Raw genomic sequence first — 27380 nt, forward strand, 5'->3', positions numbered from 1 at the left:
ATGATGATTGTGGCCACTGATATAAGCACAGAGGGAAGACTGGACAAAATCATTTTCTGTGTCAATGTTATCAGGGTTACCTATCAATAATTGTGTACTTTCTTTCAGTATACAATTCCAGCTTGTGAATTTCTAATTGTTCTTGTACAATAATGAAGCAAATGCCCCCATTTGGACCACAGATAAATAGAATGAATAACACACTTGGCAATAGAATGATTACTGCTTCATTGCATCAAAAAAATTACCCAACGACCTAAGCAAGAAATTATCATTCCCTACTAAAAAAAAACATTAGCCTATCAAAAGGATTGATCAAATTACCAACCCATCTTAAATCATCCCTTAGTCAATAAAATCTTGGCATAGGGGCGGGAGAATGTATAGGCCAGGTGCAAGAAAGTATATAAAAATAATTACATTCTCATTAAGAAACAATTTGGTTAAGCCCATAGAGCAAAACAGAGATAGCAATTCCTGATATTTCACCTCCACAGATGGAAGAAATCCTTGTCCTTCTTAAGGTATCTGTGGCACATGTTGTGGTGTAGTGCCTTGTGTGCGTGGGCGAGGAGCTTGAAGGTTATCCTCTTTTGATGGGGAGCTAGTGCAGGTCTCTCAGGTGGGGTGTGATGTGGTTCCAGTGAGGGAGGTCGAGGATCAAACGTGCAGAGGCGTTCTGGATGCTTTGAAGCCGACTCATGAGTTGGGCCGAGGCTCCTGCATAGAGGGTGTTTCCGTAGTCCAACCTGCTGCTGACGAGGGCCTGGGTGACCGTTCTTCTCGTTTTGGTGGGGATCCACTTATAGATCTCGCGGAGCATGTGGAGGGTGTTGAAGCAGGAGGAAGAGACAGCATTGACCTGCTTAGTCATGGAGAGGGAGGAGTTGAGGATGACCCTTAGGTTGTGTGCGTGGTCGGTGGGTGTTGGAGCTGTTCCCAGTGAGGTCGGCCACCAGGAGTCATCCCAGGCCTAAGGGGTGGATCTGAGGATGAGGATCTCCATCTTGTCCGAGTTCAGCTTCAGTCAGCTGTTCCTCATCCATTAGGCGACGGCCTTCATTCCTTCGTGGGGGTTGGTTTTGGTGGTGCGGGGGTCCTTAGTGAGGGAGAGGATCGGCTGGGTGTCATCGGTGTAGGATATGATGTTGAAGTCATGCAGTCGGGTGACGTGGGCGAGCGGTGCTATGTAGATGTTAAACAGCGTTGGGCTGAGGGACGAGCCCTGGGATACGCCGCAGATGAGCCCGGTGGCTTTGGAGTCGAAGGGGGGAGGCAGAGGCTCTGTGTTCTTATGGAGAGGAAGGAGGTGGTCCCGTCCTGGGCCTTATCTTGGATCCCGGTGTCGTGGAGGCGTGTTCATAGTGTGCGGTGGCAGACCGTGTCGAAGGCAGCTGACAGGTCCAGGAGGATGAGGGCCACGGTTTCTCTGTTGTCTAGCAGGGTCCTAATGTCGTCGGTGGCTGCGATCAGGGCAGTTTCGGTGCTGTGGTTGCTGCGGAACCTGGACTGGGATGGGTCCAGGATGCTGGTTTAGTTAAATGTTCTTCCACAGAAGGAACTGAGGTATTCAAAGATTAATCCAAAGTAAATATTCAGAGATGGTTCCCATACATACAAAAGTATGGTGACTTTTCAGTAGGTTAATATCCTGTGTGTGCATCATCTACGGAAAACACATTGTGGATGCAGGGAATCCAAGCAGAGATATGAAATGTCCCATTTTAGTCAAGGGATCTACAATCACAAGAACCACTGAACAACCCTGACTTATGCAACTCAACAGTAAACTCCATTATCACAGTATCTAGGTAGAACAGGTAAGGTTATCAACAACCACATATGTTTATTAAGTGAACTTTTGATTTGAATACAGATCGTGCATGGTTGTATAAAAACTTGTTCATGAGTAAATATACCTTATATCTTTTTATGCTGCCCAAGATTTAGTGATTCCAGGATACCCAGCTACCTTAGAATCATGAAGCCAGTTAATAGCCTGTTGTCATAACTGATCAATTGGTAAATGTACAACTTTTTTTAATATCAAGCCACTTTTTTCATTGCTATTCTCTTGTTTCTTTAAATAAGTCTCTTTGTTTATAGAATGACTGTATGTAGATACTTGAGTCAAACATATATTTACGTTAATCAAAGCAGTGGATTGATCACACAAGCCCTTTAGAATATATGAACGGAACGGAATATAAAATGAACGGTGGAACTATTGTCACTTTATTCTCATTCTCCTTTTGACCTTGCCGTAATGAGGCATCAGCTTCACATTCTTAAAATCTAGGCTATAATTTATTACATAATTATCACATAATCACAGGTAGAGTAAAACAATATCTGTCTGAGTTGTCTAACGGTATGTGCTTGAGCTGATTAAAAAACTACAAATTCCTGTGATCTGTGTACGCATCTATTGTGTGTTTTACCCCTAACAAATGCTCTCTTCATACTTCATAAATTGTCTTAACTAAGCCCCGGCATAATTAGAATTAGGGCGGAGTAATTGGAGTAATTTCAGTGATTACATATTACTCTTGTGATATAAAATTACCAAAATTACTCCATTACTCCAGTTTGAGTAATTTGGAGTAATTTGGAGCAAAGATCCTACTGCACGAGGACGGGAATACCAACCTATGAGAGAGTTAGCCACTGCTGGCTACTGCTGTTCCTGCTCTGAATCATTTGGTGTTATTTTCTCACCGCAAAATACATCCTCTAGCCCATTTTGTAAACAAGGGTGCATTTTGCACTAAGGAAATAGCACTAAATCCTGGATCCCTAAATCCACAATTACACATAATTATGAGTATGAGTAATTATGCCTGAGAGAATAACTCCAGTTACACCCTCCCCAAATCTTAACTGCCAAATGTTCCATATCAGTGATCAAATAATTAACTGTGACGGTAAAAAATGTAATTGAAAGGTATGCTACTGGATGATCCTGGTGAATCCAAGAAGGGTGCCTCCAAGACTATCAATCAAATCTTTCTTTAAAAGAAGAACCCAACGTATTGTTTCTTCTAATGTCTGTGATTTGACCTGTTGTTATTTGATTTTTCAGCAAGGATGTACACTCAGGTATATCCCGCCAATGTATATTGTTTCTTGTAATTCTGAATAGAATGAGTCAGTAGTCCTCTTTCTTAAATTCGTAGGCATCAGATTACTCCCTCTTGCAGGGACGCCACGGACACGGTCTCCTAACGACGCAGCACTTTGCTCACCAACACTTGTACACTGAGGACACATTCAGGTACAACCACAGTACTGGCCTGGGATATCAACTATATGGACATAGAGGTTGTCCCCTCTCACTGAGGCCGTCTTTTAATCTGCATGTCCCGACACGGACGAATACGCGCACAGCAGTGACAAAACTCATTTTTACTAAGCGAGATATCAGCAATTCTGCCTTCACCCTGAAGAAGCCCATGTTTGACCGAAACACGTTGGCTGTTTATATCTGAAAACCAAGCATAACTGAAATAAAGAAACATACAGGCTACAACGACATTGTCTAGTCATTGTTTTTTCAAATTTGCACATATCACTTGTTCTATCTGTTCTCAATATATATTGCCTCTCATATCCCCCGTACATGCTCTTTCTTAAATTATAGCATTTTTCATTGCTTTTTTTAAATAAAAAAATAAAGAAAACATTGTATACAGTTACTAACACAATGACAAGGGGCAAGACTTATACAAACCAGAAATTACATGACATCACTTCTTGAGTATATGCAAAGAATTAATCCAAAAACACATGGGATTACATATCTACTGTCCTACATTATTGTATTATCTGTAATACTAGACAGTACTACTAGGCTCTAATGTGGTGGGGGTCAGAGCATAAGTTGGTGACAGGGTGAGATCCTAAATTCCATCTCCAATAATGCACAACTTTGTGCACAAAATTAACCAATTTATGGTAGCTCTTGGCCCCGTTTGTAATTGCGCTGACGCATTTCGACCTTCGGATTGGGCCTGTGGTGTGTTTTGGGGAAGGTCTTCTACAGGGCTGGGCACTTTGTGGACACATTGGGTCAGCTCATTCCTACATTCTTTTTGGAAGCTTCTATTGGGTTTCTTGTTGTAGACTCCTGTTTTAACGTGAGGTCTTATGTGTGGGTGGACATTGTCGTGTATGTAGTGGAGACCATCCAACTATTTTGTTCTGGGATCCTTGAGTCAGGACGCCGCCTGCCTTCTTGGGGGGCGTCTAATTTTGCATGGGCAGTTATGTACAGCCACAAACCTCCTCTCTGGTCCCTCGTGTGTCATGTCCCATGTCCTGTGAGGCCTTTTGCAGTGAAAAAGAATGGAATGGAAAGGTATCCTTGCCAGTAAATGTATTACTCTGAGAAAAAACAATTCCTATCACAAATAAGAAGCATCTGTCCCATTAATAAAGGAGCACTACATATTAGGATGTTATAAATTTGATGCATTCGAAAAGCATTCCTTAAAAAAGTATTGCTCCATGTGCTTCCTCCTACCAAACAAAAGCTACATCCTGCCATAGTAACTTGGAAACGGGTCTTACAATGTCAGAAACTGATAACTCAAACTTCCAGGAATATCCACACAGTCCAAAAAGCTCTGAATTGCCTTAACTGAAGTGGGTCTGGGCCATTGTGCTAGTACCATTACTTCGCCTCTGTTTGAAAGCTCGCAGGTGTAATGATTGGGTGTGGGTGATAAATTTCGCTCCGTCGGCAGAGTTAGAGGAGTTTTGACCACTCCGCAGTATGCATGCAAAGCGGAGTTATGGGCAAATTGTTCTCATGCGTGGCTCACTAACTGTAAGTTGTCAAGTGAGATATAGTTTACCCTAGCGTGAGTTTTGAGTGCTAGGAGGGCACACGGCTAGATTTTCCCAACATGGGCAGTCTCAACCATTCGCGATGAGAAAACTGTTGCTTGAGTAGAAAATCAACTCGAGCTGCAGCAAAACCAACTCAAGAAGCAGCACTCTCTAGTGCGCAGCATGGTGAACTTCACACTGATTTGACTGCACAGAACAAGCTCTTAGAGCTAAAATTCAGCTCTGGCAGCAAGATATGCTGATATCCGCCCATTTGTGGAACTCAGTGGAATCTTATGGAGTTTTCGCAGAATTCCGCTGAGTACAACTCTGCAAGTTCCACCAACCCCTAGTAAAGATGTACCCTAAGACCTCAACTGCAGTTGTGTGAAAAATACATTTATTCTTCATAGCAAAATGATGGAGCTCCCTTAAACACATAAGTACTGTCAACATATGATATATGCGTTTCCAAACTGTTAGAAGAGAACAAGATATTACCTAGATGAACAACACAAAACACATTGCAAAACCCTTTACCACCTGATCAATACAACATTAAAATGGTGAAGGAGCATGGCAGAGTCAAAGAGTCATGAGTTGGTATTCAACTAATTCATACTTAGCACAGAAACATTTCTTCGATTCATTAACCTTTCTGACTTTAACAAGATGAAATTCCTTTTTGAGATCAAACTTTTGAGATATTCTAGCATTTCCGATCTGATCTAACAATAAAAGAGAGTATTCAAAAACAGAGTGTAACCCATTAATTCTATTTATTGCTTTTGAGTCTATACATCTTCTTAATTCTCCCTTTTTTCAGCTACATTAAAAAATGGATGGGGACCTTGAAACTATGAGGTCCTAGTAATTCCATTAGACAAATTCTAATCTTTGAATCTTTAATTTTAGATAATTCCGATATGCAAAGTTTTTTTCTTTCCATGTTTTATTTTATATAGAGTCTAAGATATTGTGTTTCTGATTCAGTAGGAGCATGCACTGAACAACAATGAATTGAAGTACCTGGTTCTAAATCAAACATTGCTTTTTTTAACTGTTTTTTATTTAGAGCCAGTCACAATCACAAGACGTTGCAAACTTTTAACCGTAAAGCAACGATGATGAACATCATAATAGCTGTCAGGATAGGCAACTATAGAAACTAAAAAAACAAGAGAAAATAGGACGAGAATAAAATAAAGTGCTATGAAAATAAGGAAAAAATATAACAGTTATACTACAAAGAACCTCAGTGCTAGATGCTAGATAAAGCTATCCCAGACACGTCAAAAGCATTTTAAGGCATTAGGGCACCCAGCCTTAGAAACAGCCAATTCAAATTTGTATATCTGACAAAAAAGTGCCCACCCCTACAGTACCTTAGGAGGAAGGAAGCTTACCCAAGATCTCGTTGTACACAGCTGAGCAGTAGTAATTATGATTTTCATGCATAGGGTTTGTCTGGGGTTATAAACATTTTTGTGAGCCAACAAAATCTCTCTAGTGTATAGCTGAAAACCATCTCCTACGTGAGATATGGACAGCTGAACCACCGCAACCAAAAGTCCTGCAGTGCAGGTCAGCTAGCAAACATATGAACAAAATCTGCCACAGGCAATCAGCACTTAGGAGAGTGAGTCTTGTTAGAAACATGGTTTGTAGCTGATTTAGAGGTCCTTTCTGGGGTGTAGTATAGCATTCAGATGGTCTTAAACTACTGAAGCTTTATGCTGATAGAATGTGCAGAGCGATTGATACTTTGGAAGGTGTTAGTGATCTCTTTACAGAGAATATCCAAGTTGAGCGCCCTACTCCATTTAGAGGCCAACGGCGAACAATCATTAGTACTGTAGTCGCTAAGGATCTGATAGAGTGCTCAGATCGAAGCCTTGCCAGGTGCCCTGTAAAGATAGGGCAAGATGTCAAAGTCTTCCAAAATTTTCCGTTCTTTACACCCACACAGAAACAAAATCACATAACTGTAAATACTTTTAAAAAGCTGATGTTGAAGGTCAAAATAAGTCTGGAGGAAAGAACATTAACAAACCCCATTACAATCAAACAACTCCCCAGCCATCTTACCAAGGCGACCCCCACTGGATCGTGAAAATTAGAAGGAAATTTGGGATTCCCCCAGAGTGGGGTGTATGCATGTAAGGTGGGTAAGGAGACCTTGGAACAAATTCCCCTCCAGGTATGTATGATGTCTTTAGTCATTTTAAACCGGTCCCGCTTAAAGTATTTAGAATCTGAAAGTTTGCACACAAAACACTAGCGTCTGACCCAATGGTAGTTGATAGCCCAGTATGGATGGGTCATGACCCATGAGCATATTCCAAATACGGCCTCCAAAGGCTGCCCAAAAGTAGACCTTAAAGTCGGGTAATTGAAAGCCTCCCCACTCCCAGTTGAATGGGATTTTAAAAAGCAATTAGCTTGCCTGGCCCACTTACAGCCCCATTTGAAGTTGCCGATAGCACCCTCGAGGCACGTAAGAAATGAGTCTGGGACCCGAACCGGTATTGCTCAGACAAGGTATAAAAAATGGCATAAAACATTCATTTTTATGATGTTGCAGCGACCTAGTATACTAATTGGGAGTCAATTACATGTGCGCATCTTAGCTATGACCGATTGCAAATAAGGGTCATATTTCAATTTAAAAATACATTCCACTCTGCTACCAAACCTAACTCATAGATAAGTATCAGTTGAAACTGTTCCAGGTATTAGATTCGCTGATTGAAAATTAGGTAGAACATGCATTTTTGTTAAATTTAATTTATACCCAGATAGAGTTCCAAGCCTTGTGGCCTCATCTGACACTAGGTTGATGGCAGAAAGCAGATCTGAAGTAAAAATTGACACCTCGTCAGCACAGGCTGTGATTTTAAGTTCAAAACCATTAGATATCACTGGCTGAATCCGTTGGTGAGTATGAGGGAACATAACTAGGGTTCAATACCAAGTGCAAATAGAAGTCGAGAGAACGAACACCACTGACTGGTGCCCCTAAGGATCCTGAATGGTGGAGAGCTCTTCCCACCATAGACTAAATTACCCATAGGATTTCAATAGAGAGACTCTATCCATGTAATAAATCTCCTGACACTACTGAGAGCTCTCCTCCTTGCCCACAGAAAGTCCCATGTGACCCGGTCAAAGGCCTTCTCCGTGTCCAACAGAATCATGGTGACCCTTTTACTCAATCATTCCGCCATGTATAATATGGAAATCGCAGTGTTTATATGACTAGTAGTATCCCTAACAGGGCACAAAACCGTGCTTTGCAGTGAGACCAGATATTGGACCAAAGGAGCCAAACAGGAAGCTAACAATTTTACAATGATCTTAGAATCAGAATTGATCAGAGAGATAGGCCGGTAACAGCCTCTGTCCTCCAGTGGCTTTTTTTTCTTGAAAAATAATGATAATAGTAAGGTTCCACGAGGCAGGAATCTCTCTACCTCTATCAATATGGTCCACCAGCTGCATAAATTCCAGGAGAAGAATTTGTCTGAATGTCTCATAAAATTTCAGTGAAATGGTATCTTCCCCTGCTGCCTTTCCAGGTGGCTGAGCTCTAATCACAGCCTCAACCTCAGACACAGAGATATCTCCCTCCAGAGCCGAGGCCTGGAATTCATCCAGGTGAGGTATTATTATTATTATTATGTTTCTTATATAGCGCCAGAATCGACCCCCGAAGGGGTATCTCCGCGCTTGCCTTGGGAACCCGTCCTGGTTTTTCCCTGTGAGATAGCCCCTACAGGGCATCCCCAAGGTGAAAGCCAGGCATCCCGCCACGGGGGGGCCGTTGTGGAGATTAAGCAAGCTTAATGCCCAGAGTTGCAGAGTGTGAACCCATGATTAGGTCAGGCACCGAAGCGAGAATTATCGAGTGCATGGACATTTGAGCTCAAGACCCTGCCGCGTCGGGAATTGAACCCTGGTCCCGGGTCTGACCTCTGCTTCAGGGTCTGCCTGCTCTAACCAGGTAGCCACACTTCAAGCAGTGCCCTTGTAGATATTCTGAGAGACCCGATTGACTAATTGGCTGGCTGTAGATAGCCTTTTAAAAAGCACTGAACTGCTCAGCGAATAGTAATTTAGAGAGCTAGAGTGATCCATTGGTATCTTTGAAGCTTTGTATTATGCTCTTAGATTTTCTTTCTGAAATCTGGTGGGCTAACATTCGACCAACATTCTCTTCGTACTCGTATTGGAGCATTTCATTTTTATGATAGCGGCAACCTCTCCCTAAAACCTTGGTCTAATTTACACTGGCTTTATATTAGATCAAAATAGATAGCTGGCTCCTCCGGGTTTCTCACTAAATCTCCTTGAGCATGCCGGTACTCTGGCTCCTGTATAGCTTGATTACCTCCTCTTGCTCACACTTGTTATTATCAAGATTAAACTGTAGGTTGACCCAACCGAATGTATGCCTTCATGACATCCCATGCACTATGCGGAGGACTGTACCAGAATTCAAAATTAGAAATCCCCATGTAGCTCAGATAGATAGGCTCTATAGGCAAGGTTAGAAAGGGGAAACATAAACTTGTGCCACTCCTTGTCATTACTAATTAGTGGAATCATAAACAGTACCAGGTTGTGATCTGAGGTAATCTTAGGGCAGACCTCCATTTCAGTGGATTGGATTAGCCAAGAGTCAATAAAGATCATATCTGTTATGGAAGTGGGCTTGTGGCGGGAGGCAGAAAACAAGGGTACCATGGCCTAGGAGGATAGAGAGCCCTCAATACATCAATTAGACAATGCAGACATGCAATTTCTATGATATATGCCCTTCTTTTTACCATGTGAGGGTGAGCAAAGCAGTTAGTGGTATCTATCTCATGATTCATTATACAGTTAAAACCACTTGCTAATATTAAGTCCTCTATCCAATCTACCAACTCTAAGCATAACCAATCAAAGATACCTAGTTCATCAGTGTTTGGGCTGTATACTGTGCAAAGAACATATTTGTTACTGGAGATGATGAGCTGGGCAATTGCCCGCCTCCCCTTGGGATCAGAAGCCGCTTTGAGAACCTTATACTCAAGATGCCTGGTGCAGAGTATAGCAGCCCTGTGAATGGATACCGATTGGCTAGTGTCTATAAGGATATTATAACCCAGTTGCTTCAACAAGGAAATGTCCTTATAATCTAGGTGAGTCTTAGTTAAACACACCAACTGTGGCTTATATAGTGCTATCTCCTCCCTCACTAGTTGACAATCGAAGCCAGCAACATTCCAACATATTTGCCTAAACTTAGACATTGTAAAAATCTTCTAATACAAATAGGGCCTTTCCTGTGTTTTAAATGCTGCCAAGTAACATGCTCAGGGATGTATGACGTTGCAACACATACTTTTACAACGCATACCATTACAACGCATTTTTTACAACGCAACATCCATTATAACGCATTCCATTACAGTGCATGTCATTACAACAATTTTTTTTAAACTACCTTTACAACGCATTCCATTACAGCGCATACCATTACAACGCATACCATTACATTGCATGTATGGTAAGTATTGGATAGTGTAGGGGTAACATTTACTATTCTAACTCCAGGGGGGTGCAACAGTAGGGTAAGTATTGGATAGTGTAGGGGTAAAAATTACTATTCTAACTCCAGGGGGTGCAACAGTAGGGTAAGTGTTGGATAGTGTAGGGGTAAAAATTACTATTCTAACTCCAGGAGATGCAACAGTAGGGTAAGTGTTGGATAGTGTAAGGGTACTATGCGTTGCAATGGTATGCTTTGTAATGGTATGCGTTGTAATGACTGTGTTGTAATGACATGCGTTGTAGTGGTATGTGTTGTAGTGTCATTCGTTGTAATGGTTGCGTTGTAATGGCATGCGTTTCTAATGGATGTTGCATTGTAAAAGTTTCATTGTAATGGTAGTGCGTTGTAAAAGTTGCGTTGTAAAGGTTGTTTCCCCATGCTCAGATACCAATTCGGATAGAACCCTGTGATCATTCCAACTCGTTTTTTCACGCTTTACCCCACAACCCAGCAAACCCCACTCAAAATAAAGTTTCTGGTGAAAAATAAACATTAGAAAAAAACACCCTCAAGCACCCCGTATCTGGGAAAATAAATCATCCCATCCCTTATCTGTCAGCTGCAGGGACAGCAACTTGTGACGTCTCTACCCCTGTGCCCAACCACCCAACTCCTCTACTCACAAATCATACAAGAAGACAGGAGCCTGAAAAGTAGATAAGCAAGTAGGAAAATAAGTCAAGTTTTAGGAGCAATAACAGGCAAGCGTTAGAGATATGATTCAAGTACAGGGACTCGGTCCCTGCCATTGACTGAGAATTCGAGTTGTGTCTGACTGTCCTTGACATATCTGTGTCAAATCGTCCTTAATCAGACAAATAGGATTTGTAGAGCGCTGTTTATTATCCATGAGGGTATCCAGGTATGGGGGTGGTACAGCCACTAATGCCTTTAAATGAAAGGTCAGGTGGGTTTTAGGAATTCCTGTAGGGTGGGGGCTGTTCTAAAGTGTGGGGGAGGCCGTTCCAGGATTCTGCGGCCAGGTAGGAGAAGGCACAGCCGCCACTCCTGTTTCTGTGAATGCAGGGTGTGTGAGCCAGGGCGACGGATTCAAACGTAGTTGTCTGAAAGGTTGGAGGAAGCTCACCTTGTGTTTGAAATATTATGGTCCCTTGTTATGTAGGGCCCTGTAGGATTGGGTTAGCAGTTTGAACTGGCATTGTTTGCTGATGGTGAACCGGTGAAGAGAATTGAAGTGAGAGGTAATGTTGGTCTGTCTCTGGAGGTCGAGGATGAACCTGGCTGCTGCGTTCTGAATGCTCTAGAGTCTGCTTAGTAGTTGTGAGGTGATCCCCAGATTGAGGCAATTGCTGTAGTCCAGGCACTGGTGCTGATGGGGAGCCACTTGGTGCTACCCCCAAAGATGAGTACCTCTGTTTTGTCTGTGTTGAGTTTGATGCATCTGTTCTGCATCCAGTTAGCTACGCTGGTCATGCACCTGTGGAAGTTAGGTTTGGTGTTAGTAGGGTCTGAGGATAGGGAGAGGATGAGCTCAGTGTCATCAGCATAGAATATGATGTTCATACCATAGGATCTGACCAGGGTGGCCAGATGTGTTGAAAAGGGTTTGGCTCAGCGAGGATCCTTGAGGAATGCGCAAATCTGGCTGGTTCTTGAAGAAAGACTTGTGCACCTACAGCTTTCAACGGATCCATCATCTGGAGTAACTTCCACCACCAATCCATGGTTAATTTACAGAAAAGGCATGGATGTAGTTGACTAGCTTTGGTCAGATCATTGATTAGTGATAGACGGTTTACACGTTGGATTTGGAAATCAATGTTCCAGTCTTCTAGATCCAGGAAGTCTCTAATAAATAACTTTACAATGACTTCTCGGGGTCATTCCCTTCTTTTTCTTCTGGAATGCCAAAAACCCATAAGTTATTGCAGCATTCGCAGCTTTCCAAGCCTTCTATCTTGGATTGGGCCATCACTAGCTGGCTCTCATATTTTGTATTGTTCTCGCTGAGGCTGGTCCAACCTCTTCAGTGTCTGTGACCCATTGGTGGAGCTCCACAACTTGTGTGGAGAGTGCTGTAACCTAACTGGTCACCCCAGCCAGAGACTGCTGCAGCTTCTGATTATCAACTCTGACTTGTGCATAATGTTGCAGTTCTTCCGAGTGTTGCACCTGCACCAGTTCAATAATAATAGATAGGAATGGTGTGGGCATTGAAGAAGTAGCCGGAGGAGAAGACGTGGAATAGACATGGGGAACCCCACCAGGAACAGTTGCTCTTTCCCAGCCAGGACTAACATTGAGGGGGGTATTAGTATGAAATGTATCATTCAAGATCAGCGCAGACCATAGATTATTCCCTTCTGAGAGTGATTGATTGAGCTTACAGTTTGGTGTGGATGAGTAAATGGATGCCAAGTGCTGCTGCCTCATTGCTCTTATTGTCAGGTAAAGCTTCCTGGAGGCCTGTGAGATAGCTAATCTAGTTGCCGTTGATCTGCTGAGATACTATAGTCCTTCTTTCCCCATTAGAGGTAACGCATTGCCGAAGGGGCCTGCATGTAGGGTTGCTTGTAGCTTGAGGGACATTCTAGTTGCCATGCCTGGAGCTCCTTTGAGTATTCTGCCCTTTTTTACTATATCCTGAATGAGCCACCTTTTTTCTGTGCTGCCCCTCGATGTGAGTAGGTTCAATGTGAGACTCCCACGTGGCACCTCCAAGAATGTCAATTTGAACTGATGCAGTAGCTGGTTGGCCTTTACTATCTGAGGTGTCTATCTCATAGCTTTTGTGGGGGGCTGCCAACTGTCAGTTTAGCATTTTGGGAGTGGGAAGGGCAGCTTCTGCTAATAGAGAGCCCCCTATCACCTTAGTTCCCCAATATAAAAAACTCAGCTGCAGCTTGCTGTGTCCTATCATCAGCGGAATAAATGGAGGCGTTAGGGAAAGAGTCAGTTAGGGTAGGAGGGATACCTTGTTGCGAGGCAGCTGGCCGGTGTCTGAAACAATGTTGCCAGGTATCGTAGTTAACGTGGAAGCTGGCAAAGGAGTTGAGCCACGTTCCCTCGCTCCGGCTGCATCCATCATTAATTCACCAATTGTTTAGGCTAAATTGGGGGTAGATCCATCCCCCAAATGTTCACAGAGTAGACTGGTCACCAATTCGGTCTGCAGCAATTTGAGGATTGGCTGACCAACTATGGAGGAAGAACTCCTCTCTGCCGTAGCTTGGAAGCTGAACGCAGTGCGCAGAGCTGCAGCCTGAGCCGTAGAGAGAGCCTCTTGCCCTCCGCGGGGTGCACTTATTTTGGAGGGAGCCATTGTGCTTGAAATAGCAATCCAAAAGACACAGATATGCCCTGGAGCAACACGGCTATCCAGAAACCCCCGGGATAGGAGAAGCCGCATCAGGTACAGTCATCAAGACATATACGCAAAACCCATGATGAGCAAGATGAGCAGGTGGTAGTAAGTGCAGCAGAGCACAAAGGAAAGAGCGTTCACAGAGGGATCAGCCTACCATTTTTCTTTTCCCTTTTATGCTTTCTATGAAGCATGCAACTATTCTGGCAATAATCAGAATTTTATTGGACCATTCGATTGGCTCAATCAATACTAAAATTATATACGCTCAGCCCAGGCATAACCAAACCTTTTTAAAGTGAGTAGCATCAGTAAAATCAGAACAATGTATTTCTTCATGATTTCCATACAAATCAGTAAAAGCATATGTATATGAATTCTCATTAAACCTGAAAAATAATTTAGAAACATCCACTACCATACCATCCTCTGGAATCTTTTCCCTTAATGACTAGGGTTTACAAGAATTGAACAAACTTCTTATCTATATATTTTCTGGAAGCCCTAGAATACAAAGATTCTGACACAACTTTTTCTTGGGACTCTGGAAAAAAACACCTTCACTGAAACTACCATAACAGCCACAGCTGAACGCACAGTATTCACAATCCACCTAAGAATTGACTTAATTTCTTCACTTGATAAGACAGCTCCCAGCATTGTTGAGGAATCAATGTTTTCCATTAGGTATAACCTAACAACAGGCAGTGTCACTGCCACCTAACTCTTGCTGGAGCGGGGATATGGTTTAAATTAGAACTATTGGTTTACCACCATTTAGGCTAATCCCCGCTTAGGATCTCTTCAGGTCCAAAGGGCCTTTCCTGTTGCTTTAGAGAAAAATTAAACTTTGTAATGCGTTAAAGTGTTTTAGTAATCAAATCTTCTAGCAGTTGATCTTTATTGCAAATTGAAAGTTAAATTTGTATTAATCTTAGCCATACATATAAAATAGAAATGAAAGGTCAATATTGGGTGATCAAAATGCATTGAAGTGCATTCCATAAAGCAAAGAATCCCTATTCTACTAAAGGGGAGACAAATGGTGTCGGTAAGAACTCATGAAGAGTTTTAGTTTGTGAGAGAGTGGGAGAAAGCATAAAACTTTAGCATCAAAAGTCAGCAATATAAATCAAAATTTCAATAAAACGGAACTTCTCATAAAGAGAGGTTCAAAAAACTCATTTGAGTCTCAGGACAATGTAGCATAAGAGTCTGGGTGTGATAAAAGACTGGACAAATGTTTTGAAAAAAGATGTGGGAAAGAGGGCATTACCCTACTCTAGGAACACATACTAATATAGACAAACATTTCATTAATGTTGCAGCGTGCAGGCTCCTTCCTTCTTCAGCCGGCCAATCGTCTTGCGATGCTCTCATGGGAACAAGATTACTCCTCGTCTCCTAACAGAAAACACAATGGCCTTTACACAGGAGCATTCAATGTTGCTTACGTCGTATAGACAAGCAGCAATCATTGTATAAGAAGAAATGTTTGCAGAAATTATATGAAAACATTTAAGCAACTATTATTTTGTATGAAAAAATATGTACATGAAAAGGTCAGGAAATTAAAAAAATTGTGAACGTTTAATATTTCTTGCCAGGGCAGTTTGCCAGGTAATGTTGCTTCAGCCCTTTGAGGCCAAGTAGGAGTAAATATGGTTGCCTACTACCATTTTTGCACACTATTAAACACACTATTTTCATTAAAGTTAATACGTTAATTCTGTTCATTATTATAACTTGTATTAATTTCACTATTTTATTAAAAGCGCTTTCCCACTCTAAATGGTCTTGGATCTACTTCTACAATCCTTCACAAAATATTCTGACCTTTTATAATACAAAAACATATTTTTCTTCTCTCTCTGTCCTGCATAGATTTTGACTCTCTCATACCACCCAATTACATTGGCTCAGAAATGCCTTTAATCTTGTTCTCTTAAGCAAACAACTGTAACTTCTGTCTTTTCAGAATAAATCTAGGTATATCTGAGCAACTTGCATCGTTCTTCTATTTCTTGAACAAAGTGTCTATTTCCTGCTTGATTGCTGCTAAATCTACATGGAATGACATCTTCTCTGATTGAACTAGGCTAACGTCTTGTTGTAATTTAGTTATGACTTTCCAGATTTGAGACTGAGTGGTGTCCGAATCCTTTTAATCCATTGCAAGGTTGGATGACAATGTGAGCTACATTGAATGTCAAATTTGTACTAACATTGAGCACAGGATCCAACAAAGGAAATGTTCTTTTCCATCTCTTAGCACCCCTACCAGTGACCACATATACAGAAATACGCAGCCAGTGGTAAAGGCAGTGAAAGGAGAAAGGGATAAGAGAGAAAACAGAGACACAGGAGTCCACCACTGCTGCGTCATCCTTTAACTGGTCCTACAAGACAAAAAGATATATCACGTTTCTTTACAATCAGGTATGTAAGCACAAATGCAATGGTGAATGGCTAAACATTAGTACTATCTCTGTGTAACCAACTCTTTGTACTTTTAAATGTTGTGGATAAATTCTGAAAATTAAACATATAAAAAATAAGTTTCTCAATCATTCATATTCATTAATATTTCCCCCTGGTTTTAACATAAGTACCTCAAACTTTCTCACAATGCAGTTGTAGATGAGGTGGGGTTTCTACTTGGCCTTTGTCGAACTGTAAAATACCATTAATATCTTTTTGTTTCCCTGTTTTGGCAATAGAACAAATTCACAGAAACTCTAATACCTTATTAATATCTTACACATGACATTAGTACGCACTCAATCAAAATTCCCTATGGATTTAAAATATCCACTACTCCATCCCCAATCTTTCCAGGTGAAATCGACATCTCCATCTTCAAAACGGGTAACATACTTATACAAGCCACTGAATCACACCTCACCATATTTGAGTACCACTTCAACACCTTATCTCTCCACCTAGACAAAATTAACCCTAATCCTCCGAATACCCAATTACTCAACACCCCTGCTCTCTCCCTTCCACCCTACCCCTCTCTCCCTCTCCCCGGTCTTCACTCCTACCAACACCATACTCCAAACTCCTATTTCCCACTCCCCCTCCCCTGTCATCTCTACCGCCAATGGCATCTACCAACCACCAACACCCAAGCTTTCTCTCCCTCCAATGGTCCCCCCTCTTCCTGACATCCCCACTGCACACCCCCTCACCGTACCACTTACATTCTCCAACAACTGTCCACCTCAACCCCTTCTATAATAACTAACCCCTTCCTTCCTTCATGTATGCAACAGCCTGAATCCCTACCCCTCCACCCTGGCTATCCTACCGTACCACCTCTGGCCCCACTCTTACCCTCTCCTAACCCTCCTTCACAACCATCAAATTTCTCTCCACCATTAATCCCCTATGCAGTACTACGTCACACTGTTTATGCCACCATATCATCTTTATCCACATCCCGCGAGTTCTTAAATCTCTTGTCCTCCATCATGCCCACACCCACGCCTAATTGCCTTAACTCTACTTATTCCAACGCCATTGACCTTACACACAATTGACCCCTGTCTACAACAAACACTATCCATAACCTCTCACCCTCATCCTCCACTTCAGAGAAACCCCACTCCCCTGTAACCCTGACCCTACACAACATCGAACGCAACCTCTCTTTATTGACAAATAAATTCTCCCGACTTAGAGATGTTAAATCCCTCAGCTCAGTAACCCGATTATTGCGTGCAAATGCCCCCCACCCCAACCGTAAAATCCCTGCCAACTTCAATCCTCACCATTGGAATTCTTCCCTACTCCACAACCGAATGTCTCGGCCTCGCCGCACCTTGAACCACCTCTCCCCATCCGACCTATGCAATTCCTACCATCCTAGTTCTACAGTCAACAACCCACCTCCCCCCTACTCCTTCATCCCTGTCATTCTAAGGATCAACAGAATTCCCTCCATTCCCGCCTCCCCCAGATCCCCTCCTCAACTCACTTCCATCCACTCCTGCCGCCCTCCCTCCCAAAATAACCCTAATCCACTCACCTGCATGCTTGTTAACAGCCGATCCCCCACTGAAATCTCTGAATCTATCCTTAGAAAAACTATTGACATCGCATTCCTCACTGAAACTTGGCTCGATGGACACTCAACGAGCATGCTTGATCCACAACCCCGCCAACCACCCCCGGATACTCTATCCTCAGAATAGACAGAGTTGACAGAATAGGAGGTGGACTGGCCATAATCTCATAATCTTCAAAAATGAACTTCAGCTCTTCCTTGTTAACAACTTTGGCCACTCTACCTTCAAATACCTTGAAGCTGAACTTAAAATTCTAGGCGCCCACTCTATTCGTTTACACACTATGTACCAGACTCCTGGTGATCCACACCCCTTTATTGATGAACTTTCTGACTTGATTACACAATCCTCATTATCCAACTAAAGAAATCTCTTGGAGACCTCAGCCTCCACTTGAACGACATCAATGATCCCACTACCACCCTCTTCAGCAACCTTCTCGAGATAAATTACCTCAAACAACTTTGGCAGTCCCCCGCCCACACCAAAGGAGCCATCATTACCAACAACGACTTAGCCTTCCTGACCAACATCATCCTTGTTGACTGGTCCAGCCACCACCTCATACTGTTCACCATTTCCATCACGCCACCTCCTCTCACCTCCAAACAAATTAAACCTATGAAATGGACCAGAAATCTAAAATGTATCCCTCCTGGTGAACTTGAGTCAAAACTACAAGCTCAACTTTTCCTCAATCCTCTCTCCCAAATCGCAAATGAGCTTACTGATCACTTTAATAAAGCTGTGACGGATCTCCTAGACCAATTGGCCCCTCCTAAACTTAAAACCTTTAAGAAATATCCCTTCCAAATCTTGGTTTAACCTTGAACTTAACAACGAAAGACGCTCATTAAGACTAATGGAAAGTACCTGGAGACAGCATCCCTCACACTCTAACTTGACCCTCCACAGATCAGCTAGATCTACATACAAAAAACACATTTCTAACGAAAAAGCATCCTTCTTTCGTACACAACTTGATCGGGCCAAAAACAGACCTAGAGAACTGTTCAACATTATCCGGCACCAAACCTCCTCAGCTCCGCCTATCCTGACGGCCTCAACCGCTAGATGTGAAGAAATTGCCCACTCCTTCTCGGAAAAATTGCTAAAACAGATCAATCCTTCCCCTCAACGCAGATCCCAACCAACTCCCTACTTTTTCCTGTCATCTCCTCTAATTCCCACTCCACACTCCTGACACCCCTAGGCCCCCCTCATACTCACCCCTACCTCACCTCACCCTAACCCCTCATCACACATTCCTTATCCTATTCCCTCCCTAAACTACCCCTCACACCTTCCCACCCTTACTCCTCTTGTATCCAACCTCCCATGCTCACGACCAAAAAAGAATGCCTCCTGGCATAATTTCCTCCCTGTAACTGAGCACGAAGTCCACAGCATTATTACTAAACTAAAACCATCCTCCAATACCAAAGACCCCCCTCCCTTCTAACCTTGTCCAAGACCTAAAGCACATCATCTTCCCATCCTGGACTTCAATCATCAACCCCTCTCTTGCTACAGGAAGTGTCACTAGCTCCCTCCAACTTGGTCAAATATCCCCCATTATCAAAAACGCTAATGCTGATCCTAATGACATAACAACCTCCGCCCCATCACTAACCTCCCCCTTCTTTCTAAAACCCTCAAAAAATGCGTATTGCTTCAATTAGACAAACACATCGAAAAAATCAACCTTCTGGACCCCTTACAATCAAGCTTCAGAAAAGGCTGCAGCACTGAAACTGCCATACTAAACGTTGTTGCTGACATCCACTACTCCCTTGATAATGGTGAGACATGTCTTCTTATCCTCCTTGATTTCTCCGCAGCTTTTGACACTGTTAACCACTCTGCCCTACTTAATGTCTTCAAAGATTGCTTCGGCCTCAATGATACTACCCAGTGATGGTTTGTCTCCTATCTTCAACATTGGACCCAACAAATTAAAATTCAAGACAGTCTATCTAAACCCACTCCAGTCAACCTAGGATTCCCCCAGGGATCTATTCTCTCACCTTCACTCTTTAACCTCTTTATGGAACCCCTCACCTTTATTCTAAATCAAGCGGGTATCAACTACCATCTTTATGCCGATGACACCCAACTCTATTACACGATCAAAACCCACGCTGACATCATACACCTTAATAACACCCTCACTAAAATCCAATCCTGGTTCCACCTTAATCATCTCAAACTCAACCCCCAAAAAACTGAAATCATCCTCTTCTCCCCCAAAAACAACCCTCCCCCCATTCAAACTTGGATCTCCGACCTCAATGCCCTCAACTGCTCTCTCTCCTTGTCCAACTCAGTAAAATCTCTTGGTATCTCTATCGATAACAGTCTAATCCTCAATGTCCACATCAAAAGTTCGGCTAAAGGAGCCCTCTTCACTCTCCGTCATCTCAAGAAAATAAAACCCTTTCTCTCAACTGAAGATTTTAAAGAAGTGGTTCAATCCCTGGTCCTTTCACTAATTGATTACGGCAATGCCATCCTCACCGGAATCCCCAAGGTCCACCCAGCTCAACTCAAATCTGTACTCAACCTTGCAGCCAGACTCATCACCGACTGTAAACTATTCGCCCACATTTCCCCAGCTCTCAAAACTCTAAAATGGCTCCCCGTCGAAGGCAGATCCACCTAAAAAAACACTGCATCACACAAAAAGTCCTCCATCAAAATACACCACCATACCTTGCTTATAAACACTGCAAAGCGGGCAGCACACAACCCCTAAGAAGCACTAAAGCTCTCCTCCATGTCCTACCCCTGTTAATAATAAATCCACTCAATCGTGCTCCTTCTCCGGAAATGCCCCCTACAGCTGGAATGCCCCCCCCCCCCCCAAAGACCTACAATTCAACCCTTCCTACACGGGCTTTTAAAAATATCTCAAAATTTACCTCCTCAATAAATATTGGGGGTCTCTACCTGCGCCTTAAACTCACTCTTCCATATCTTATAGGTATTTCAACCCTTTTCTCCGAGTATCTGTTTACATGATATGTATAACCTCAAGCCTTTTGTTATTCTGTCTTACCTGCTGTTTATCTTATAATGATGTTGTAAATGTTGTAAATGTTATAATTTTGTTTTACCATATGTATCTCAGTCTTGTAAAGCGCTCTGATGTTTTTGTTATTCTTTCATGCTGTAATTTGTCTCTTACCGTAACTAGCTATATCATGTAAAGCACTCTGATACCTCTGGGTCCAGCCAGCGCTATATAAAACCTCTAAAATAAATAAATTAGTAAATGCTCATGAAATAATCCATTTTAAGTTTCCTCCCTATTAAAACACAAGGTAACCTAATAAATAACCCAGTGTAAATAGTTCGAAATAGTTCAATAAATGTTCAAGACAATAGTTCAAAGTTCATTTTCATCAAAACCACAACCTCGGGATACTTATCAGTAGTCTAATCCTTTGAGGATCAATGAGTCTTTGTGAGGAAATACAGAACCCTTTCGGCAACAACTTTGTGGCACATATGCTTAAAAAATGATGCTGTGAACCAAGAGAAGTATATGCAATAATCCAAAATGGCTGCCGTCTCTTTTGAAAATGCAAGAATTCATGGTCTGCTGTGAATCATAGTTATATGCCAGCATGCTGCTGTGCAGTACATCCTCCACACACATAGAGTTCTATGTTAGCACATAGTGCAAGTGAATTTGGAGTAGCACCTTTATGTGCATGGACCACACAAAGCAGTAAGCAGAAACTCCAGCGCACTCCCTGTAAGACACATAAGTGCAAGGTCAACCTAGTACAGCAAACCAAAAAAACATATCTATATATTTGAACAACACTTACAGCTAGAAGATGGAACACAGTATCAGTCTAAACTGTAGTCATAAAAATAGGAGTTTGGATTGACAAGAATCTTTCTCTTGACTCGCAAATCCCTGCAGTGTTTAAAGATATTAATTTCTTTGCCTATTAAAAAGGATTATATTTTTTCCAATTACCATGCAGCACTAAACTAACCAGGGCCTTATTGGTATCCTTACTTGACTACTGTAATGTTGTTAATGCTGAAACTCCAAAGAGATTACACAATTACAGAGTCAACAAAACCAAGCAGAAAGACTGTCAATCTAGAGAAATTGGACCACTCCTGTCCTGCTCTTAAATCTTAATTGGCTGGCAATTGCAAAGGAGGCAAACTTCAAACCTTTGTACACCACCTTGAAAGCAAAGGGGGCATTTGCCTCCAAATACGTGCAGGCTTTATTCCACCTTATAAGCACAAGCATATCCAGAGCTCAAGTCTGGCATGTATACTCACATAAACCAATTACAATTGCAAGAATCATGTAGAGCAATCAATCCTAGAAATGGGCGTCTATCTCTGGAATTTGTTACCATTAACCTTCAGATGGTGTCCTAGCCTGAAAAAGCTAGAAACAAATCTACAGTGGCATTCCCTTTCCCACGAGAAGCTGCTGATGGAGCGGTAATTTCTTCTAGTAATTTCTCAATGCAAAACCCTCATGCTACCTCTAATTTACCGCTCAAAAGGTGTTGGGCCCTTCACACCATGTATTACCTTCAGGAGATTTTAAATAAAGATGAACAGTCAAAATACAAATATTGTAAGCCAATAAAGAGAGTTGTTGATTATTTTAAAGGGTTTTATTTTCTAGTCAAAAGTTACTTTTTCTCTGACAGTTTATTCATTAGTAAAATATCAATCAGGTTACAGAATTTGGAAAACAGGAAAAATAGCATTAATACAGAACATATTACAGTCTGCATATAAGCATTACATATAGGAATGTGATGCAAAATGCCATTCAAAACTCTTAAAGAGTTTCTAAGGAAAATAGTCTTGCAAGGCTAATCAAAAATCAAATAGTTTGCAAAAATCTCCCATTAAGAGAAATAAATGCATAAGTCAAATAAATCTTTTCAGACCTAATTAATTAGTCAAAGCATAACTGAAAGTTTAGCATCTAAATCTAAAAAAAACTTTCTATCTGTTTGGTGCCCTGTGCATCTCTGTGTCTAAAAAGCAAAAAGGAGCGAGACAGCCCGCCCTTCACCAGACCTGCAGTGCCAAGATATGACGTGGAAGCAAGAAACCTCCCCCTGACACTCCTCGGACGCCACTCCTCCCTTCAGCAATCTCCCGGGACGTTTCTCGTACCTAACCCATAGAATGAAGCAAAGCCTAAGCCAAAATGAGCAAGAAGCCAGCTGAGCTAAGAAAGCCAGCCCCTCCTCCGGAGAGGTCAGTTTTTATACACAAAATTTTGGCAGACTACACAAAATGTTGCATTTCAGGAAAACCTGTACATGATTGGTCAGTCATGATGGCATGAGTTTGCACAACCCTGACTCATTCTAAAAACCTGACTATATCAATTTTAACAAAAGAAGCATACATAATAAATACATTTTATAAGTTTGCAAAAATTGCTAGGGAAAATGTTTCTATAGTTTTCCTTCCTTCCTGCCAAAGCGCAGCAGGACGGATACTTTATCAAACTGGTACATTGGCACAATCACAAGAATGTACAGTTCAAGGTGTCCTTGACTTCTTTGTGGTTTGAGTCAAGCTGCCACAGTCTGCGCATGCTCTCTTCTCTTTCAAAGCAAGCCGTAGCCTTGCTGGTTTCACAGGCAGCCATTTAATGGTAGGCCCCAAAATAAAACAAACACAAAGATAATATTAATTTCATGTATAAATGTTTACCTAGCCAAGCTACTAGTGTAAAGCAGCTTCTCTGTTATTTATGAAAATAAATATGCAATGTGCAACAAAGAAAAAGAGATGTTATTAACTGAAAATATGTATCAAAATATGCAACAAGTCAAAGTCTCTTAAGACAGAAATAGTGGATTTAGGGATGAGCTGGGAAGAGAGAAACATATTCTATTAATCTTCAAAGCTAAAAAGGCCACTTTTCTCTACATTGCAAAAACACATGTTAATTCAACAAAAGCATTTGAGAGTGAATAGGTCTCACATTCATGTTTTTCATGTGCCATGTTTTTAACTTGCACCAAAAGGTGCGTGGCAATTTAAATGCAGTCTGTCTGAAGCACAAAAAATAAAACAATGCCTGACTGCAGATGAGATCTGCTCCATCACTGCCAAGACTGTCCATACCCACCCATTCACTTGAGTGACGGGCACAAAAGTATGCAATTCTAGAATAAGGGAAGTCTGCATTTGGTTAATTTTCAGTTGACCCTGACCAGCCACTGACACTCATCCACCTTTTTTGGGATTGGATGATAGGGTTTCCACACAAATGTCTTCTTTAGGTTGACACAGAACTATGAAATGGCTTTCATCTAAACCTTAAGCATTGCAAAATAATACGCACAAGCTCAGCTATTTCACCAAAATGTATTTAATAAGGTAAACAAGCTCATTCATTTGCCCCATTCTATTCATTATGCCAAGATTACTGCACATTAGCACAAGGGGTGCACTAATTACTTACACTTTAATATTAATTTTTATGAATTATTTACTCTAAATAAAACGTGCTCCCCTGTTTGGGTTAGGGTGAGCAGTCTTCTAGCATGGTTGGTCATCGGAGACTATGGTCTCTGCTCCCCTGCCGTATTTAGACAACCCAGCTTGCCTGGAAGTGGTCTTCAAGTATACTGTGGTGCTACCCTTTCCACTGGACCCTCAGTGAAATGCCAAGTGGGAGGCTATTGTTCTTTAGTTTTCCCTTTTGTTTTCCCCCAGAAACCTAAGGCACTGTCCATACTTGCAGAGGCAGGGCTGAGGACAGTGTGGGACCCATAACCAGGAGGAACGTTTATTACATTGGATGAGGTAACCCAGCACCAGCGCCGAACCCACTGTTGCTATACATTTATCATCAGCTATGGAATGCTGTGAGAACACTCTGCTCACAATTCCCAGAAGAAACTCACGCTGGGGGTCCTACACACACTGCTTACACATAGCACACGCAAACATCTTGTCAGCAGGATATATAATGCCTCACAAGCAGAACAACAGCTTCTAGCGCCGCATTGTAAAATAAAACACTCTACTAGTGGCCCCACTCATATTAGAGGACTGGAAATTTTGTTGTGCGCAGACAGGCCGACTAATCTCCAACTGCAACCAAAGAATTATACATTTTAAGTATCTTCAACAAATATACTACACCCCTCTTCGATTGCATAAGTATGGGCTCCCAGGAAGACAATATGCCCCAGATGCCATGACACAGATGCAGACTTTTTACATTTAGCTTGGGCATGCAACCTCTTACACCACTTTTGGGTCCAAGCATGCCAGGCTCTGTCTGAAATGGTAATGGAGGAGGTGGCATGCACCCCCGCATGTGTCTCCTTGGTTTAGTCAAGCCATTACATCCAGCCAACCGCATATTGACGGCAAAAGCCTTATTCCTGGCGAACCAGACAGCGGCCATTCACTGAAGGAAAAGAGTAACCCCACATTTGACCAGTGGTTGAAAGAGATGGTACACTGCAGAGATCAACTTAATCTGTATGCTGAGGAGCTTCCGCAGGCCTCGAGACCCAAAAATATATGAGGGCCATTTACCAGGCATCTTCTGACAATATCTGCTTGGTCCTAATCTGATATGTATATTATGTATTGTAAACCTCGTGCCACAACAAATAATGCATTGAACTATCTTATATGTATTAATGCATGATGAACAGATTGTAAAAGCTGCATTGGTGATGCATTGACACTGATGTTGCCTTTGTTCTATAAAAACGGGAAAATTTAATAAAAAAAATAAAAACGCATTGAATGCTATTAGGTCATTCACTTCCTGGGGCTTCTTTGCATCCTGCTCTTGCATGGAAATGTTTGTGGATGTCCTGGATGGAAACTGCTGTCTGCAACCGGTAAGTATATATTAACAAATGTATGGATTTGCTGATGTTACCTACACAGATATGCCAACAAACTGACCCTAGGCCTAAATAAGAAATGTTGGAAATTTCACTATATTTTGGCACAATATTTTTGTCTAAGGCACAAAACAGAAACGTTTTAATTATGGGGAATATATAAACTAGTCTGTAACTATCCAACGTGAGAAAGGCCCGAACCTTGCCAGTTCTTCAGGGTATCAACGTAAAATAAATGTGCACACAATCTTGCACAGAACTCTGTGATTATCTTGCAAAGGTGGCCAGGATGCTGCCCATTAAATCCTCCTACAAAGCAGAAAAGCGTCTTGGAGAGCCCATATCATGAACACATTTTGTAAAAAGCGCAGGCACTAAGTAAGGATATGGACGTTGGGTGTAAGTGCATCAAGTGTGCATCTTCTGTGCAAAGCTGAAAACGCTGCAAAAATAACCACGCCACTCCCACACTCCCTACCTGTGCTGAGATCCTCCATTGAATGACAGAACCACAAAGTTGGACAGCACTGTAAGAAATAGTAAAATCATGCATGCAATAGTTTTGTCTTTGGAGGTGATGATGGCTCATTTTCTCAGTCCAAATGTATATATTCAAATGTGTACCCCACCACAGCATGGGGGCACAATGAGTTATTGTATCACCAGTGGGAGAAATATGTCCATATGGACACAAATTTATTTATTTTTAACAGATATTCATATTGAATCCTAGATAGAAAATAGAATGTGATGGAGATTTTAGACAGGATATCTGGGAATGTACAAGTGTGTGTGATGGCAGACTTGTGAAATCTTATAGATTTTAATTAACCTGAACATTTGTAAATATATCAATATGTTTTCAAATATTATTGAGTTGTTTTTCAAGACCCATACAGATTAATGAATTTTAACTTAGATATTTTTGATACAATTGCTAGTTATTTTGCCCTGTGTTGTGGATGTGATTTTGAGTGTGTGGTACCTTTTCTGGTTGTAGATTATTTGCAAATGACGTTCAGCGATCATAGTTGGGAGTCATGCTGCTTGGATGCCTTGTATACTTCAGATATTATAGTTTGTTGTGCTTGATTAAAAATAGCTCGTGATCTTCCTTTGAGTCTTTATGCAACAACGTAGAGTGAGTAGGGTTTTAATTATGATGACAATACCGATGCACGAAGAGGAGGAAACGTTCATTTTTCATGTTCTGAAAATATGTGATAAAGCACAGTGCCATTCTTTGAGGCTGGGTGCTGATTTACCTGAAGAAACATGTAGACCCTAATTCCACACCGAGCTCTGATCCTGTTGTGGGGACAGGCAGCAGTTTGCAATTGAAATGGAATTACAGCATGTGCCCGCTAAATTGTTTGCTCGCCATATTTTACCGAGGTACAGCATGTAACAACCCTTCTGGGCAAACAGTGAAAACTTGACTGATAAATTAGGTAAAATCCCTAGAATTCACCCACTATTTTTCGTTCCAAAGATGAAAAAACTCGGAATGATGCACACATCGCGCAATATTTAATTACTAGTGCCCGAATTTCGCCTTTAATATTGCGCGTATTAACATAATGGCGTTCATTAGGTGTTTTAAGAACACGCCACTCTGAGTATGAATGAGGATGTCCTATCAAGCGATTGTGAAGACGATATACCCT

The sequence above is a fragment of the Lissotriton vulgaris genome, chromosome 10, assembly GCF_964263255.1.
Source record: "Lissotriton vulgaris chromosome 10, aLisVul1.2, whole genome shotgun sequence".
In the NCBI taxonomy this organism is placed as follows: Eukaryota; Metazoa; Chordata; class Amphibia; order Caudata; family Salamandridae; genus Lissotriton; species Lissotriton vulgaris.